Source organism: Macadamia integrifolia, unplaced genomic scaffold (genome assembly GCF_013358625.1).
Source record: "Macadamia integrifolia cultivar HAES 741 unplaced genomic scaffold, SCU_Mint_v3 scaffold3074, whole genome shotgun sequence".
Taxonomy (NCBI): Eukaryota; Viridiplantae; Streptophyta; class Magnoliopsida; order Proteales; family Proteaceae; genus Macadamia; species Macadamia integrifolia.
The window spans coordinates 17324-32276 of record NW_024869182.1 but is presented as its reverse complement, the minus strand read 5'-3'; the positions used below and the strand labels follow the sequence as shown (position 1 = coordinate 32276).

Below are 14953 nucleotides of genomic sequence, written 5' to 3'. Positions count from 1 at the left end.
TTTTTTTTTTTTAATCCTTAGATTGGCTAAGACCGATACAAATCTAATACCAATAAAAAAATATACTGCTAAATTTGTGATGATGGATGAGATAAAGAAATAATAATAATAATAATAATAATAATAATAATAATAATAATAATAATAATAATAATAATAATAAAATAATAAATAAAAAACATCATTGATGATTGGATGAGACGAAATAAAAAATAATAAAAAATAATTAAATAATATCTTTAAGGACACATCACCTATGTCAATATCCTTGATGATTGAATGAGACAAAACTTGTAAGTGGTTTGATTCAAACCATATTTTAAACCAATCAATATGAAAAAAGTGTAATAGGTTACAAGTGAAAAGGAAGGGTAATCTGGACATTTAAAAAGAGCAGGGGAGACAGAGATTTAAAAATAAAAAAATAAGGATTATCAGTAAAAAAGTAAAAGGTAGGGGAGTTTTAGTAAATAGAGGCCAAGTGTAAGGGAGTGATAGTAAATTCCCCTTGAATTTTACTACAAATCTTGTCCCGAACATCTTGAAAGAGTTGAGATTTGGGAACCCTGAAGTTTGTTGGTAATCCTAAGAATTTAGATAGGCCATCTCCATATGATATCTTGAGAATTCTTGAAAACCATCTCTTAATGCGGGAAGGGGTGTTGGGGCTAAAGGTAAGACTTGAATTTTGCCACTTGCTTGACAATAGAGCTTTAGGCAAGCCTGAAAATGATGAACTTCATCAAGTTTAACTTCTGTGGATGGAAGACAATCGTCAGCGAAAAGTAAATGGGATATTGGAGGAGCCCTACTACGAACCTTGATTCCTCGAATGTAGTTGGATGCATAAACTTTTAAGAGCATTGAACTAAGAAGAAATGAAGATAGGGGGTCTCCTCGCCTAATCCCTCTCAAGGGAGGAACAAAACCTCTATTAGCCCCACTGATGAGCAAGTTAAATGAAACCAAGTAATGCATTCCTTAATAAGGGCCACCAACCGATGACTGTATCCCAGTTTAAGCAATACTTGCTCAATAAAAGGCCACTCTAACCTGTCGTATGCCTTCCGCATATCAAGTTTAATAGCAAGGAGATTCTTCTTTCCTTTCTTCCGGCCTTTGATGTAGTGGAACAATTGTGCCATATACACATTATCTAAATTAAGGCGGTCTTAGATGAATCCGGACTGATTCGCAACAATAATACCATCAAGAGCCCCTTTAAGCTTGGTTGCCATTATCTTAGTGATAACTTTGCACAAAACACTACACAAGTTGATAGGGTGAAAATTAACCACTATTTCAGGATTCTTAATTTTAGGTATGAGACTTAACAAGGTCTAATTTATCTCTTTTGGCACCACCCCTGATAAGAAAAAATCAGAAATTAAGTGAACTAAATAATCTTTTGCAACACCCCATAATTTTTTGAAAAATATTGGAGGGAAGCCGTCCGGACCTGCGCACTTGATGAGGGACCAAGCTAAGCATTGCCTTGTGAATCTCTTCCACTGATGGCAATGCACACAACAAAGCATTCAGGTCACTATTAACCAATAAGAATGAAGCTTACCACATCATATATTTCTCCACTTTCATTAGTATTTTATATTAAAGTCAGCCTCAAAGCATCAATTTAGTTCTTGGTATTGGTATCGGTATCGGTATTGATTTCGATCTCTGTCGATATTGAAGAGGATTAATGGTACCCCTAAAATGATACGAGTAATCGATCTAGATCGAATCAATCAAAGATTAAGGATCAGTCTTAACCGATACTGATACAATATGACCGATACAGGCGATATGATGCCGATACTTTAAACCATACCACAAAGGAGGTTCAACTAAAAGAAGCCAATATGACAAAAAATTGAAGAGTTGCCAACTAACCCCAGGTTTCTCTTCAGCATGGTGCGCATGCAATCTCTCTTCAGCACAGTGCACATGCAATCTCTCTTCACTCACTCTTCACTACTGTACGTCAGAGTATCTCTCTTCAGTCTTCAATGATCTTTTTTCAGAGTGCGTTTCGTCGCTCCCTCGCTCCCTCTATCTAGAACATTCTTCCAGCTATCGATACGGCGAAGTGGCGAACCATAGCTCCTGTATTGTTCAGTCTATCTTCACTTTTAGTTTTGAGAGTTGAGGGTTTCAGTCTTATTCTTGAGGGTTTCACTTGAGGGTTTCAGTCTTATTCTTGAGGGTTTAGAGTTCTTCTCTTCAGCCTTCATTGATCTTTCTTCAAAGTACGCTTTCCTCCTTCCCTCCCTCCCTCGCTCCCTCTATATGGAACATTCTTTCAGCCATCGATTGATCAGTTTTAACAAGGCGCATTTTAGATCCTGTATTGTTCAATCTTTCTTCACTTTCAGTCTTGAAAGTTGAGAGTTTCAGTTTATTCTTGAGGGTTTCATTCTTGAAGGTTTCAGTACCTATAGATCCATAATCATTCTCTCTGCTACTGTACACACCCCCTCTCACCGAAACCCTGCAATGGCTGTGATACCTTTAATTCCGTTTACCACTTTCATTGAAGAGAGATGTCCACACCCCATAGAAGGAAGAGTGAATGTCCCAGAAAACTTCTTAATCGACGAGAAATTTCTCATGGTCGGTCCAATGTTATGGGAGAATCATTTTGCATGGGTCTATGAAGGGAGGTATGCTTTCTTTCTTTCCTTCTACTTTCTTTCTTTCTCTTCCATTCTTTCTTTCTTTCTTTCTTTCTTTCTTTCTTTCTTTCTGAAACTCTGGCTCGTCGTCTCCTTCGTGAGGAAGAAGGAAGAGCAGACCAGGACGTTCAAGGAATTGGGCCTGAGGGATGGGCTGGGGGCTGGGCTGGGCTGGGCTGGGGGCTGGGCTAGGATGAGATGGGCTAGGCTAAGCAGTGAGAAAGGTTGAAAGGAGGTTGGTTCGAATCCAACTCCTACACAGCTGGTCATCTGCGTTGTCCCCTCTGCTCTTCCTCTTCGGAGGATTCCAAACCCAGTGAGACGACCCAGTTGTGTGGGGAAGAAATTTATGGGTCGAGAGCTGGTCGTCTCCGTTGTCTCCCTGCTCTTGGTCTTCGGAGGATTCCAAACCCTCACACGTCTCCGTTGTCCCCGCTGCTCTTCCTTTTTGGAAGATTCTAAACCCTGTGAGACGACCAGTTGTGTGGTGAAGAAATCTATGGGTCGAGAGCTAGTTGTGTCCGTTGTCTTCCTCTGCTCTTGCTCTTCGGAGGATTCCAAACCCTGTGAGACGACACAGTTGTGTGGTGAAGAAAGTTCTGGGTCGAGAGTTACTCATCTCCGTTTTCAAACCCTGTGAGAGGTAAAAATTTCTGGGTCGAGAGCAAGTCGTCCTTGTTGTCCCCTCTGCTCTTCCTGAGGATTCCAAACGCTATGAGACAACCCAGTTGTATGGTGAAGAAATTTCTGGGTCAGAATCGATTACTGCCTGGTACGAGTTTCTCTTCATTACACTTCGGTTTGATGAAATTAATTTATAAAGCTACTTTTCATGTCTGACTTCCAAATTATATTAAATTTTGATTAGTTGTATGATATATTGGATTCAAGGAATTTTGTTTATATTTTTTTTTTGAAAACTTGTAATGATAGCTAATTAGTTAAACCTTAAGGCCCCGATTGTTAAGAGGGGAGTCTGGTGGTTTTCCTGTGTGGATTTTATAGCTGCTCTGAGTGGATTCTCGGAGCCTATTTGGTAAATTTCAAAGAGCCCTCGCAGGTGGATTCTTGTTTCTCTCTCTCTTATCTCTTTTCTTGTTTCTTCCTCAAACTAGGTCACTTTTCTACTCTTCTAACTGTTTTTGGTGTCAATTCCGGCTTGCTTAAATTACTAATTTCTCTTTCAATTCTGCCAAGATTGATATGTAACTTTGTGAGCAATTCTCTGCTGTCATATTCTAATTGTTCCGGATCTGAAACCCGAGCTTAGTTAGCCACCATCGTTGTTCTCTCATCTCTGCACTGGCCTTCCTTTAGCACTAGAACTTTTCCATTGGCCTCCCTTGCTGAATTACGATTTCTGCAATATTGTACCATCCGATAGTCCTCATCAAGAAGACTCGACCAGCTTTTTGGGTCAATCCGATCTTCTTTATTTATTAATTTTCTCCTCTAGTTCATCTACTCTGAATTGTCTGTTTTTACTCTTATCATATTCTCTTCTATTTTGTTCGTTAGTCCCTGTTATTTTTCCTGTTATTTCTCTGGTTGGAGATCCACCTTGCAAGTCCCTTCTCTTGTAGAACACACTTAGAGGATTGAGATACCAGAATTACCATAATTGAACCCTTTTGAAACCAATAAAATCTTCAGCTTAATAAATAGACTTGTAACTGATTCCTGATTGAACTAGACATTTTAAAATAGAAATCCTATCACAGAATGACGCTCTGCTAGTAGATTGATCATTATTTTTCCCTATAGAGTATTAGAGCTTGGGTTTGCAAGATTTAGTCTCACATGCCATTTAAGCATTACAGTAGGCAAAACAAAAAATCCTGCAACTTTCAAGCTCCCGAACTGTAATACTGAACCGCATTATCATTCTATCGGACCATTTTCAAGGGAACCCAGTATCAGCTAACATTCAACACCATCAAAAAGAAAAGCAACTCAAATTAGAGTCCTGCAACTCCGAAAAAGGAAAGGTGAAATAGGATAAGAAGAACCCAAAAAAAACTTGGTAGATGATTTTGCGGACCATTTACCTCTAGGATCTCTATTCTCTAGAGGAGGAGGAGCCGACTTTAAGAAATGAAAACCCTTCTGGGTCTTAACTAAAAAACTAAAATAGTGTTAGAAGCAGCATTTCCTTCCATCCATTTTCTGTTCCACCAAGATCGTAACCTTCTTACCTCTGCTGGAAGAGAAGAAACTAAGCTGAAGAAGAAGAGGCAAAGCCATTGGAGAGATCATCTTTCCCACAAGAGTTCCACCAATTTGGTGAGACTTTGAAAGGGAAGGGGTGGAAGTAGCAACCCTCCAACGTGATTTCCTGTGTCCTTGAAAACTGTCCCATGGTTCTTTCATCCCTTGCATCCAAACGACCATATTTTACACTTCTTGTGGGAAAATTGTCAGAAATCCCACCCCATCAAGTCCCTTCTAAACAAGCGGGGCCTAAATGTGTGTGACTTGATTCCAATATGTGTTGTATACAAGGCTCTGGTCCAAGTTAGAACAAAATCAGACCATGGTTAAACTTGATATTGTCCAGACCTTTGTTTGGATTCTAAGTAATAAGGATCGGTATATTTTATAGATTTTTCTTGGATTTTATTTCCACTTAGTTGTGAAAAGAATTTCTACTCAATGGGTAGTAACCGGTATTTTATTCACAATAAGATTTTGATAATAGTGAAAATTGGCTCTTCTTTGGCAAAGTTCTGTGTTAGGGGTGTTTACAGTACAACCCGATCTGATTGGGTTGGTTCAGCATAAGTGTGGTTGGTTTAGCCATTTGACTTGAAATAGTTCAATCGGTCCAAGAGAAGGACTTAGTAGAGTCCATGATCATATAAATATCTGAAAGCGTTTCTTCATGGATGTTTTGAATAAGGAGGGGCGGTGCACTGATTTTCAAAAGGAGAGGGTTGGGCAAGCCACTAGCTTTCTTGGAGCTAGCTGCTCAACCAATGGGGCACTGGGATCAGCATAAGTGTCGTTGGTTTAGCCATATGACTTGAAATAGTTCAATCAGTCCAAGAGGACTTAGTAGAGTCCATGACCATCTAGATAAAGGACTAATCGAAGGTTTGGACTAAGACCTGTTGGGGTTAGTATTTGGTTCGATGGGCAGATCCAAATTCGTGTAAGACTAGTTTAGATAACTCATTAAGACAAGCTAAGGGAAGTCTAGAGGGGCTTAAGTTAAACCATGTGGTTTAATGTTGTGATTAGGTGGACCAAGTAATAGGCAATATCCTAGTGCAACCAGGTACCGATCTCTTCCCCTATTATTTTCCTTTGGAAGGCGATGGATTTGGTAGTTGCCGAATTTAGTTGATCACTCACTAGACACTAAGGCTTTAAATACTTAATGGTTATCCGGGAAGAGCCTAACCCGAATGGTCATTGTATTAGTGTAATGCATGGTTAGGAGTCAAAAGGCTTCAAGTAGTGGGATGTATAGTTGTACCATATTTTCTCAGGTTGATCAGGATTTGTAAGAATGAATATAATTGCATTCATATAAACTTTATATGTCAGATAGATGTATAGAAACCTGAGGCCTGTGTTGTTTTTGGACAAGAACACAAAGTTGGTAAACTTATGGAGTTCTTGTGTGACTGAAAGCAAGTACCTAGCTGTAGCAGAAGGAATAAATTTATGGACCATATGTATGTGCAAGATGTGTATGTTTCAAAGTTGATGTATGGGTACTACATGTTCTGAAAAAAACCATGGGAACCTCCCAATGTTTGGAAATGTAGGAGGGATAGGATTGATTTCACAAATTATCAGGTATGTTAATGTAAGCCTATATAGACTATTATTGTTTTTCCATGTATCTGAAAGCGTTTCTTCGTGGATGTTTTGAACAAAAGAAGGGTGGGGGGGTTGCACTGATTTTCAGAAGGGAGAGGGCTCTCCATGTATTTGAAAGCGTTTCTTCGTGGATGTTTTGAGCAAAAGAAGGGTGGGGGTGGGGTTGCACTGATTTTCAGAAGGGGAGAGGGTGTTGGGCAAGCCACTAGCTCTCCATGTATCTGAAAGCGTTTCTTCGTGGATGTTTTGAACAAAAGAAGGGTTGGTTAGGGGGGGGGGTTGCACTGATTTTCAGAAGGGAGAGGGTTGGGCAAGCCACTAGCTTTCAAGCTAGCGGCTCAACCAATGGGGCACTGAGATGGGAGGGGCATTGGGGTCATTTCCAAAGGGGACCCCAGCAGCATGCCCCGCCTTTTCGCTTTCCATTAAATGATTTTCTCATATTTTTGGTTCTCCTGTATTTGATAAGTTGCACCAATTAAGACTCGTTGGAGGATCCTGACTAGATTTTTGAATTCCTAGTGAAGTTCTGCCACAGTAATCTGTTGGAAATTGTAGTGACATCAGAAAGCTTTTAACCATGTGCGTGTGGTTGACCTGACTACTTGTGGCAACCACTGCCTAGCGCAGTTGGTCTTGCCTCTGTATGTTGATGCGGGTGCTGTTTGGCATGTCTCGAGCTCGAGACTATCCATCCCTCTTCCCCCCAATTGGTTGGCCTATGGCCCATTGGTCGGATTGGAAAAAGATAACCTGACTTTTTGTTGGATATGTGTAACCTTGTTAAATAGAAGTGAAGATTAGCATGCTGCTTCGACTTCTCTTATGACATTCTTGACCCATGCCTGCCTGGGGCTTCAAAACCTTCTTCTATGTGAATCATCTAGTTCTAATTAACTTTTGAAGGGTTTCTGTTCCCAGCTTTATTCTTGTTATTTTTGTTGACTCGTATTCTTTATAATATTTGCTTAAGTTGGAAAGATTTAATCACTTGAGAATTTATTATTTGTTTATAAGCTGACATAATTCAAACAGTAAGGGGCAACACAAGTTTATTCATCTCTTTGAACCACAATCAGGTCTCCTTGGGAACCACACTTACTTTTTGATGCAGTCGGGCGTGGGAAGATTTGGGATTAATTTAGTACTTTGATTTGTTTCCTTTATTGTTAGTGTAGGGTGTGTTCAAGTTAGTTGGGAGATATTATTTTAGATTTCAGCTTCTAATTTAGGATAGTTGCCATTCCAATTAATTTCCATTAATTGATGTTTTTTTTCTTTAACTAGCCGTGTAACACGGTAGAGGACGAACTTGATTTTGGAGAATTGAATGAAGTGTTTTTTTGGTCGAAGCCATGGCTGCCGTGCATGCTCCCCTCCCTGCCCCTCTCTGAAACTCCTCCTGTCTTCTTCTTCCTTGCTGGTCTTTATTCCTGTTTGTTATACACCTAGCTGGCTGCTACTCTGTTCCTGGTGGTACATCTGAGAGAAGTTCTTGCGGTAAACGTCATCACGAACCCATCCATCGGTTCTGGAACTTTGGGCGAAGGATCTTCAGTCCTAGGCGACCTAACCCCTAGGATCTTGTTCTCTGAAAAACTTCCTGGTACAAGATTGGAACTTGAAATCAGAGCTGGGTTTCCTTTCACCACCCAGATTTGTTTCAGCATCACCTTGGTTGAATAACCCTTGGAGTTTGCAGCTGTGTTCAGTTGATCCTTAGGGGCCTGAAGATTATGAAGTCTTACCCAAGATTTCAGATCAAAAGAAGACCTGTTTGCTGAGATTTTCCCCTCAAACCTGGTTCTGGTTTCGTGAGCTGCTTCGCCTCTGATTTCTGTCCAGAGGTTGAAGACATCCTCACTATCGTTAGTGACTCAATCCCCCCCCTTTTTTTTTTTTCAATTTTACCCTTCTCTTCCTTTATAATTTCATTCCCTATTTAAGTTTCCTTCATAGTTTACCCTTGAACTATAAATCACAATACCTGTTATGTCATCTTTTCTTTACTTATCTATTTAAACCTTGGGAATCTTAGTTTATTACCAATTTACCATATTGCTACTACTGGTTGCTTTGCCTTCACAAAGTGTTTGGTTGCTATTGAAATTACACAATTGCCATTAGAGGCTTGACTGAGTTCAACTTATTCTTGCGGGTCCATTAGCTATCCGATTCCTGTTGTGTAATCCGGATCCACATCGCTTTGCTTGCTTCTAATCATAATTATAAAGGCGCCACCTAGGTGTTAAGGCGGTTCAGTCTGGACTGGCGCCTTGGTCGCCTAGGCATCTTGTTGTTATGCTTCTAATATTGCGGTTAAGAACATTCAGGGGGCATCTTCCCATTTAATTTTATAAGCAGTACCATTGTTATAAATCATGTAGCTGTATCAATTTTGGTGATGACCAATTAGGTGTTTTGGTGGAGATTGATTTCGGTATTTACGTTAGAATCTCCCTTCTTTTCGTCTCGTTCCGTACAAACCAGAGAGCCTACATGAATGTGCTAGAGAGCGAGTTATAAGATTTGTTTTATTGCTATGTTTTCATTCTTAGACATTATTCTGAATCTTTTATTTCTCTTTCTGTACCTTTGACTCTATGGAGTTCCTTCCATTTGGATTCCTCTAGTTAATAAAATTTTCATATTTGATAAAAAAAATAAAAATTATTTTTGTAGGTAGCAAAACCACCCTGTGGTCGTAAAGATCATGAAGCAAGACTTGGTTCATGTGGCTGCTAACAATTTCCAGAAAGAGATCATCATGCTATCTGAAGTTCAGCATGATCTCATAGTGCAGGTATGTTTTGTTTTCTCAAATTCACTTAGAAGGGGTTACAGAGGAGGTTGATGAATCATTTTTTATATAAGGTTCCAGTGCCTTCATGAGCTCCTGTCTAAAAGGATCTGTTAATACAGAAGCAGAACTACTACTGTAAATATCAATAGTTGCTTCCATGACATCTAAATCAAGCAACTAGAAAGAGAAAAAAAGCAGCTACTCAAAAAAACCAGAAACCGCAGAAGCTGTGAAAACAAAAACCCACCTGTTTCTTACCAAATCAAAGAACAGGTAATGGTTTCAAAGAGAGACAAAGGGAAAAACCGAAATTTAAAACAAAAAAGAGTTTTCTTTCTACAAGTGAATCTAGACCTAGAACCATCAACCTGAGGGATAGAAAAACAACCCTCTTAGTTGAGCAAATATAACAGAAAATTAAAAGATGAAAACTTAACAAAAGCTTTGCAAAAAAGAAAACTGAATCTCTATTCTGAACCACCCAGGCTTCCAAATCTTTAAAAGACAGAGATTGATGACAAAATGGGATACAGAGAAGCGGGAATCAGAGGAGGGGGGTGGATGAACAAGCAGAAGATCAACCAGTGAGCGCCTTGAAGCTAAGCCTGGGAGCTGAACACACCTTTTCCTCAATTTTTAGTTCATTAAGGCTATATTTGGTATTCAACATATGTGGGGGTAGTTTAGGTATTAAGAAAATTAATTTCATGATTAAGCAGTCGTTTCTCATGGAGAGGGACGATAGATAGAATCCTTGAGTTTAGGAAAAGAGGAGTGATATTTCTGAAAAAGTGTAGGGGGAACTTAATATTTCACCATAGTTCAGGGGAGGGGAGTGATATTTCCTTTAAATAATAATAGTCTTCGATTGAAGTAATCTTGAACAGATAAGAACTCCAACTGTGCAGATAATAACTCCAATCTCCCCCCTCACGTGTAGCATGACACGTGGAAAAATAATGCAGACTATGAAATCAAAAGCATAGCAGACATGGTATTATAACCTCCAATAATAGCAGCAGTAAACATTATGCCATGCATGTGCCAATCGTCAAACAACTGCAATTCCATCCTTAAATCAAGGTACATAATCCAATTAAGGGAATAATGGCATTCTGGTATATAACCAGAAAATTGAAAGGGGTCACTAGGTAAGTGAAGAGCCAAGGATATGGAAGGGTTTGTAATTATTGACCATGGGTAGACTTGGAAGCAAAAGTCATGGGAGAATAAGAGGTAACAGAAGGGGGTAATTTTGGAAAACAACTTTAAAGGGGTAACATCATGACAAAGAGAAAGGTTTTCTTCAACCTCCAGCCGAAACAAGGAGGTGGAATATAGGTCTTGGTTTGGAGATGCTACTTGCTTCATTAGACCACAGATCGACTTGAAATTTTAGGTGGAGAATCACATCCCATGGCCCTCTTGAATGCAAGAAACAAACAGGACAATTAGCAAGGTTAGGTTGAACAAAAATCCTTGAAATCAGATAGGGTTGTAGTTATAGGTTCAGGTGTTATTTTAAGAACAAATCTCACTACTCACTTTGAGTTTCGACTTAAAACTTGGTATACTAGGTCACCTCCAAGAGAAATACTAGTAACCGGCGGAGGAACCTCTTTTTTTCTTGTAATTGAGAAACAAAGACCAAGGCAGGGGTGTCTTCATCTTTGGTAGTTGTGCAGCGGAAACCATAAATCATTATATCAGCAAACAAGGGATTAGATAGCAGCGAAAATCAGGGGCGCTAGGTAGAGGAAATCATCATCTTCTACTCACGATAGCACATTAGTTATAGGTATTCAGCAGTAATAGTAAATGGATAACAGAAAACATATAATCAGCAGCAAGTAGGTCCTCAAACACCTATTTGCAGAAATCAGAAATCACCAACAACATTAGTTCGATTCTTTGACCAGCAGTAGAGAAAAACCAAAAATCTTCCGACAGTAATAGCTTATCCAAATATCTTCTTCAGGCATGTTCTTCATAGACATACATCAATACTCATCAGTACCTAGTTCTTCTTAGAGAGAGAAGAAGAAGAAGAAGAAAAGAGACTGCAAGAGTGGGCGGCCGATTGTGTCTAGTTGTAGTCCCCTTACTGTTATTATATATTAACCAAAGAGTTACAATCAAATAAGGTAACTAGTACCTTGTACAGCAAGAAAATAAAAATGTAGAAACCTACTCTAATTATGAAAGACAATAAACAAAGGAATAAAACCAAAGAAAGTAAAGTTATTGTCATGTGAACAGTGCAATAAGACCAAAAAACCCTAAAATCTCAACAATGTGCAAAATAAAGGGTCAAGTAGATTACTTTATTTATTCCGTGCTCTATATGAAATTGCTGATTTTTTTTTTTTTGCTGAACTAGTTCATTGGAGCATCCGACCATGCTCCATTTGTTATTTTAACCGAGAAAATGGAAGGAGGAACTTTGGAAAACTACCTCAAAACATTTAGACCCAGTCAGTTGGATCCTCGGAGAGCGCTAGAATTGGCTCTTAATATGTCTTGAGGTATGAGTTTTCTACATGAGAGGGGAATCATTCACAAGGAGTTGCGACCTGGTAATAATTTTTAATTTTTTTTTCTTCTCAATTAAGTTTATTTGCAAAAACCGTGTAGTACGTATTCACTAATTGGTGTCATTGAACTGTCTTTTTTTTCCGCTGCAGAAAATGTTTGGTTAAGCTTAGACCATGAGAAACTCAAATTGGACTTTGGGGTGGCTAGAGAGGAGTCTCTCCAAGCAAAAATTGACACTCGGAGTGCAGCATTACCCTGGGTCGCTCGGGAGGTAACAATCATATTTGGCTCCCACTGTTTGAAAATTCTGTTAATTACCCCTATGATAATGTCATTGCATTGTATTGTCTTGATCAGTTGCTTCAGCAGAGTGTGCATAGTTGTGACACTGATGTATACAGCTTTTCGATCTGTTTGAGGGAGGTTCTTACGAATAAAGAACCGTTTAAGAAAGCGAAGAAGGATTATTTGGGGGTATTGCAGGCTGAATGTCCTAGTGTCAGGAAGATACCCAAGAGGTATCCAAATGTGGTAAAAAGTCTGTATTCGCATTGCTTGAGTGTTTGGAATCCTTCCAAACGCCCCGACTTTTCGGATATCACGAAGACATTGGCCCAAGCATCTAAGCATCTCTCTTCTCGTCTTGCTGAGTTCACTTCTGCATCCAGTACCAGCTGATGCGAGGGCAATAAGGTGCGCAATCACCCCTTAAACTTTTCCTATAAGTTTCTGCCCCTGCCCCATCCCACCCCGCTGCCACCCCATCCCCACTCTCTTGCCCCTGCCTTCCCACCTCTCCCTTCATTGGAACCTTGAGCCCTTTCTAGCCCCACCCTCCTCTATCCCTGTGAACAACCCCTCTATTCAACAGTTCCACCCTCACTTCTGTTATTGTGTTGCATAGAATATGTTCTGATCACCTCCAATCTATCTGAACACTGATGATTTTTTTCCCCCTTCTGTGTCATTCTAGGATCAATGACAACATGGATGACTCACTTGCTCGTGGATTTAGAAGTTCCAGCTTTTCTTGCTGCTTCCATGGACAAGACTAAATCCGAACTTTTTACAGCTTTTCTTTTAGCATATGGGTGGTAGAGCTATGAAATAGGAGTCAAACAGTGGATAAAGACAAGTCCCAATGGTCAAGCTAATGGACAGTGATAGAGACTGTAATAGCTGATGTTTGAGTCCTCCCACATAGAAGAGGACACAGAGAGTGACAAAAATGTCTGTTTACTTGGATATAAAAGGATCCCAAAGTGGGACCAAGAGATCTCGACCCTCTTCCCTTTGTTCTTTTCATCATGTCCTTATAGTATATAAATGCGAAGGCACTGTACTGTTGAAAGGGCGATAGCCTTCCTTCTATTGACACTATAAACACAGTAAAATCAATGCCACAGGACCACAGTTACACAATTTGGCAAGAAGAAAGAGCCAATGGTCAAAAAGGGGTGGAAACAAGCCTTTGTGAGTCAGGGTTTTAAAACAAGGAATGGGGTCCAATCGATTCTGATCTGGTTCTATTTTAGATAGGTCGGAATCGGTTAGGAATCTATTGGAATTGATCAGAGTCCATCTGAACCCAAGAAACTCAGAGTGGATCTGCTGTTTCAGTCTTTCAGAGTGGCAAAAATGGAGATTGGACTTTGTTGATTTTGATTTAAACCAATTGATTTGTCTGATGCAATTTTAATTTCTAAATCTCTGTTCTAAGGGTGTCAATCAGTCGGTGTACTCTAATTTTTGTATGCCTTATAAATAGATTGTTAGTTGTTTGCCCTTTTCTTCCATACTGTTGGGAAATAAATGAGAAAATGCATTTAAAGAGGGATCATTGTTTTCAACGCATTTTGCTAACAATGTAGTACAGTTCATTATTTGCCATATGGTATTTCAAGGATTAATCCATGTGAAAAGTTGGTTAAACTCTTGATTCAAAGGTTTATTAAATTTATCAAAATACTAACTATGGTCCTATTCCTTATATGATTGTCCAAACCATTTCTAAGTGGGTCAATGACTCATCTCTTTTATGAATTTTGCCAACTACTTCTATTGAACATCCTGTCAAGAATTATAATCTGTCTTGGAACCAACCACTGTCACTGTGTGTCATCTTATTTTGATATTTGAAGGATGGTTCGATCAGGTGCAGCAAGATAGGCGACTTCTATTATCTTGTGGGTCAATGACTCATCTCTTTTATTGCCAACTACTTCTATTGAACATCCTGCCAAGAATTATAATCTGTCTTAGAACCAACCACTGTCACTGTGTGTCATCTTATTTTGATATTTGAAGGATGGTTTGATCAGGTGCAGCAAGATAGGCGACTTCTGGTATCTTGTTTAATCTTCAATTTCCTTTTGCTATAATAGGTTTTGGTTTTCCAGGGAGTGCTCAGGAATCCTAAGTCATAGGAATCATGTAGGGTCAACAAGGTTAAGGGATCCAAGATACAAGGGATTAGAGATCTGGGTTGATATTTTGGATCTAAGAGGTGGCTTATGCAGGGATCTCATCAGTTTGAATCAAGGTTTTAAAACTTGGAATCGAGCTTAGGATCAGTCAAGATTGATACCAATTTGATATTAATTCAAATTGGTTTGGATCGAATTGTATTAAATAGATTTACCCTTATTTTATTACACTTTTACTCTTGATCTGTACTAATGTATCGGGATTGAATTGGTTATGATCAGAGATCGATCCGAACCTTATCCAATCCATAGTTTTAGGACCATGGTTTGAATAGCCATGTATGCTTCCATATTAAAAATGGAAAAACAAAACAAAACAAAAAAAACTGAGGTATTTGTCATGTTTTTGGTGCCCTGACTTAACAGAGGTCTTTTTTCCATAGAAAAAACGGACATACAAGTTGAAATTCAGCCAAATGTGAGTTTTATCTTTTTTATATTATTTTTTTGGTAAAATGTGAGTTTTACCGTAAATCTATAAAAGTACATTACATCCACCAATAATTTTTTTTTTAATGAAATAACTCTATAAAATTACTGCATCGAAGATTGCATGTCCCAGCAAATTACCTCTTTCAAAGAAATTTCAATCCCCTCAATCTCTTTTTTTTTTTTTTTTATTATTA

General features: G+C 38.9%; 1 long non-coding RNA gene across 3 annotated transcripts; it reads left to right on the top strand.

The window, feature by feature from the left end:
- The first annotated feature begins 2014 nt into the window (after positions 1 to 2014).
- LOC122067709 lies at positions 2015 to 13626 on the top strand. Of its 3 annotated transcripts, none has more exons than XR_006136828.1 (6): positions 2015 to 2663; positions 9186 to 9306; positions 11687 to 11882; positions 11991 to 12112; positions 12199 to 12534; positions 12815 to 13626. It is a non-coding gene; the product is annotated as an uncharacterized LOC122067709 (long non-coding RNA). The 3 variants fall into 3 exon arrangements; XR_006136829.1 differs by lacking the exon at positions 2015 to 2663 and adding an exon at positions 2878 to 3447 and having other exon boundaries at positions 11697 to 11882; XR_006136827.1 differs by lacking the exon at positions 2015 to 2663 and adding an exon at positions 2880 to 3447.
- The last annotated feature ends 1327 nt before the right edge of the window (positions 13627 to 14953 follow it).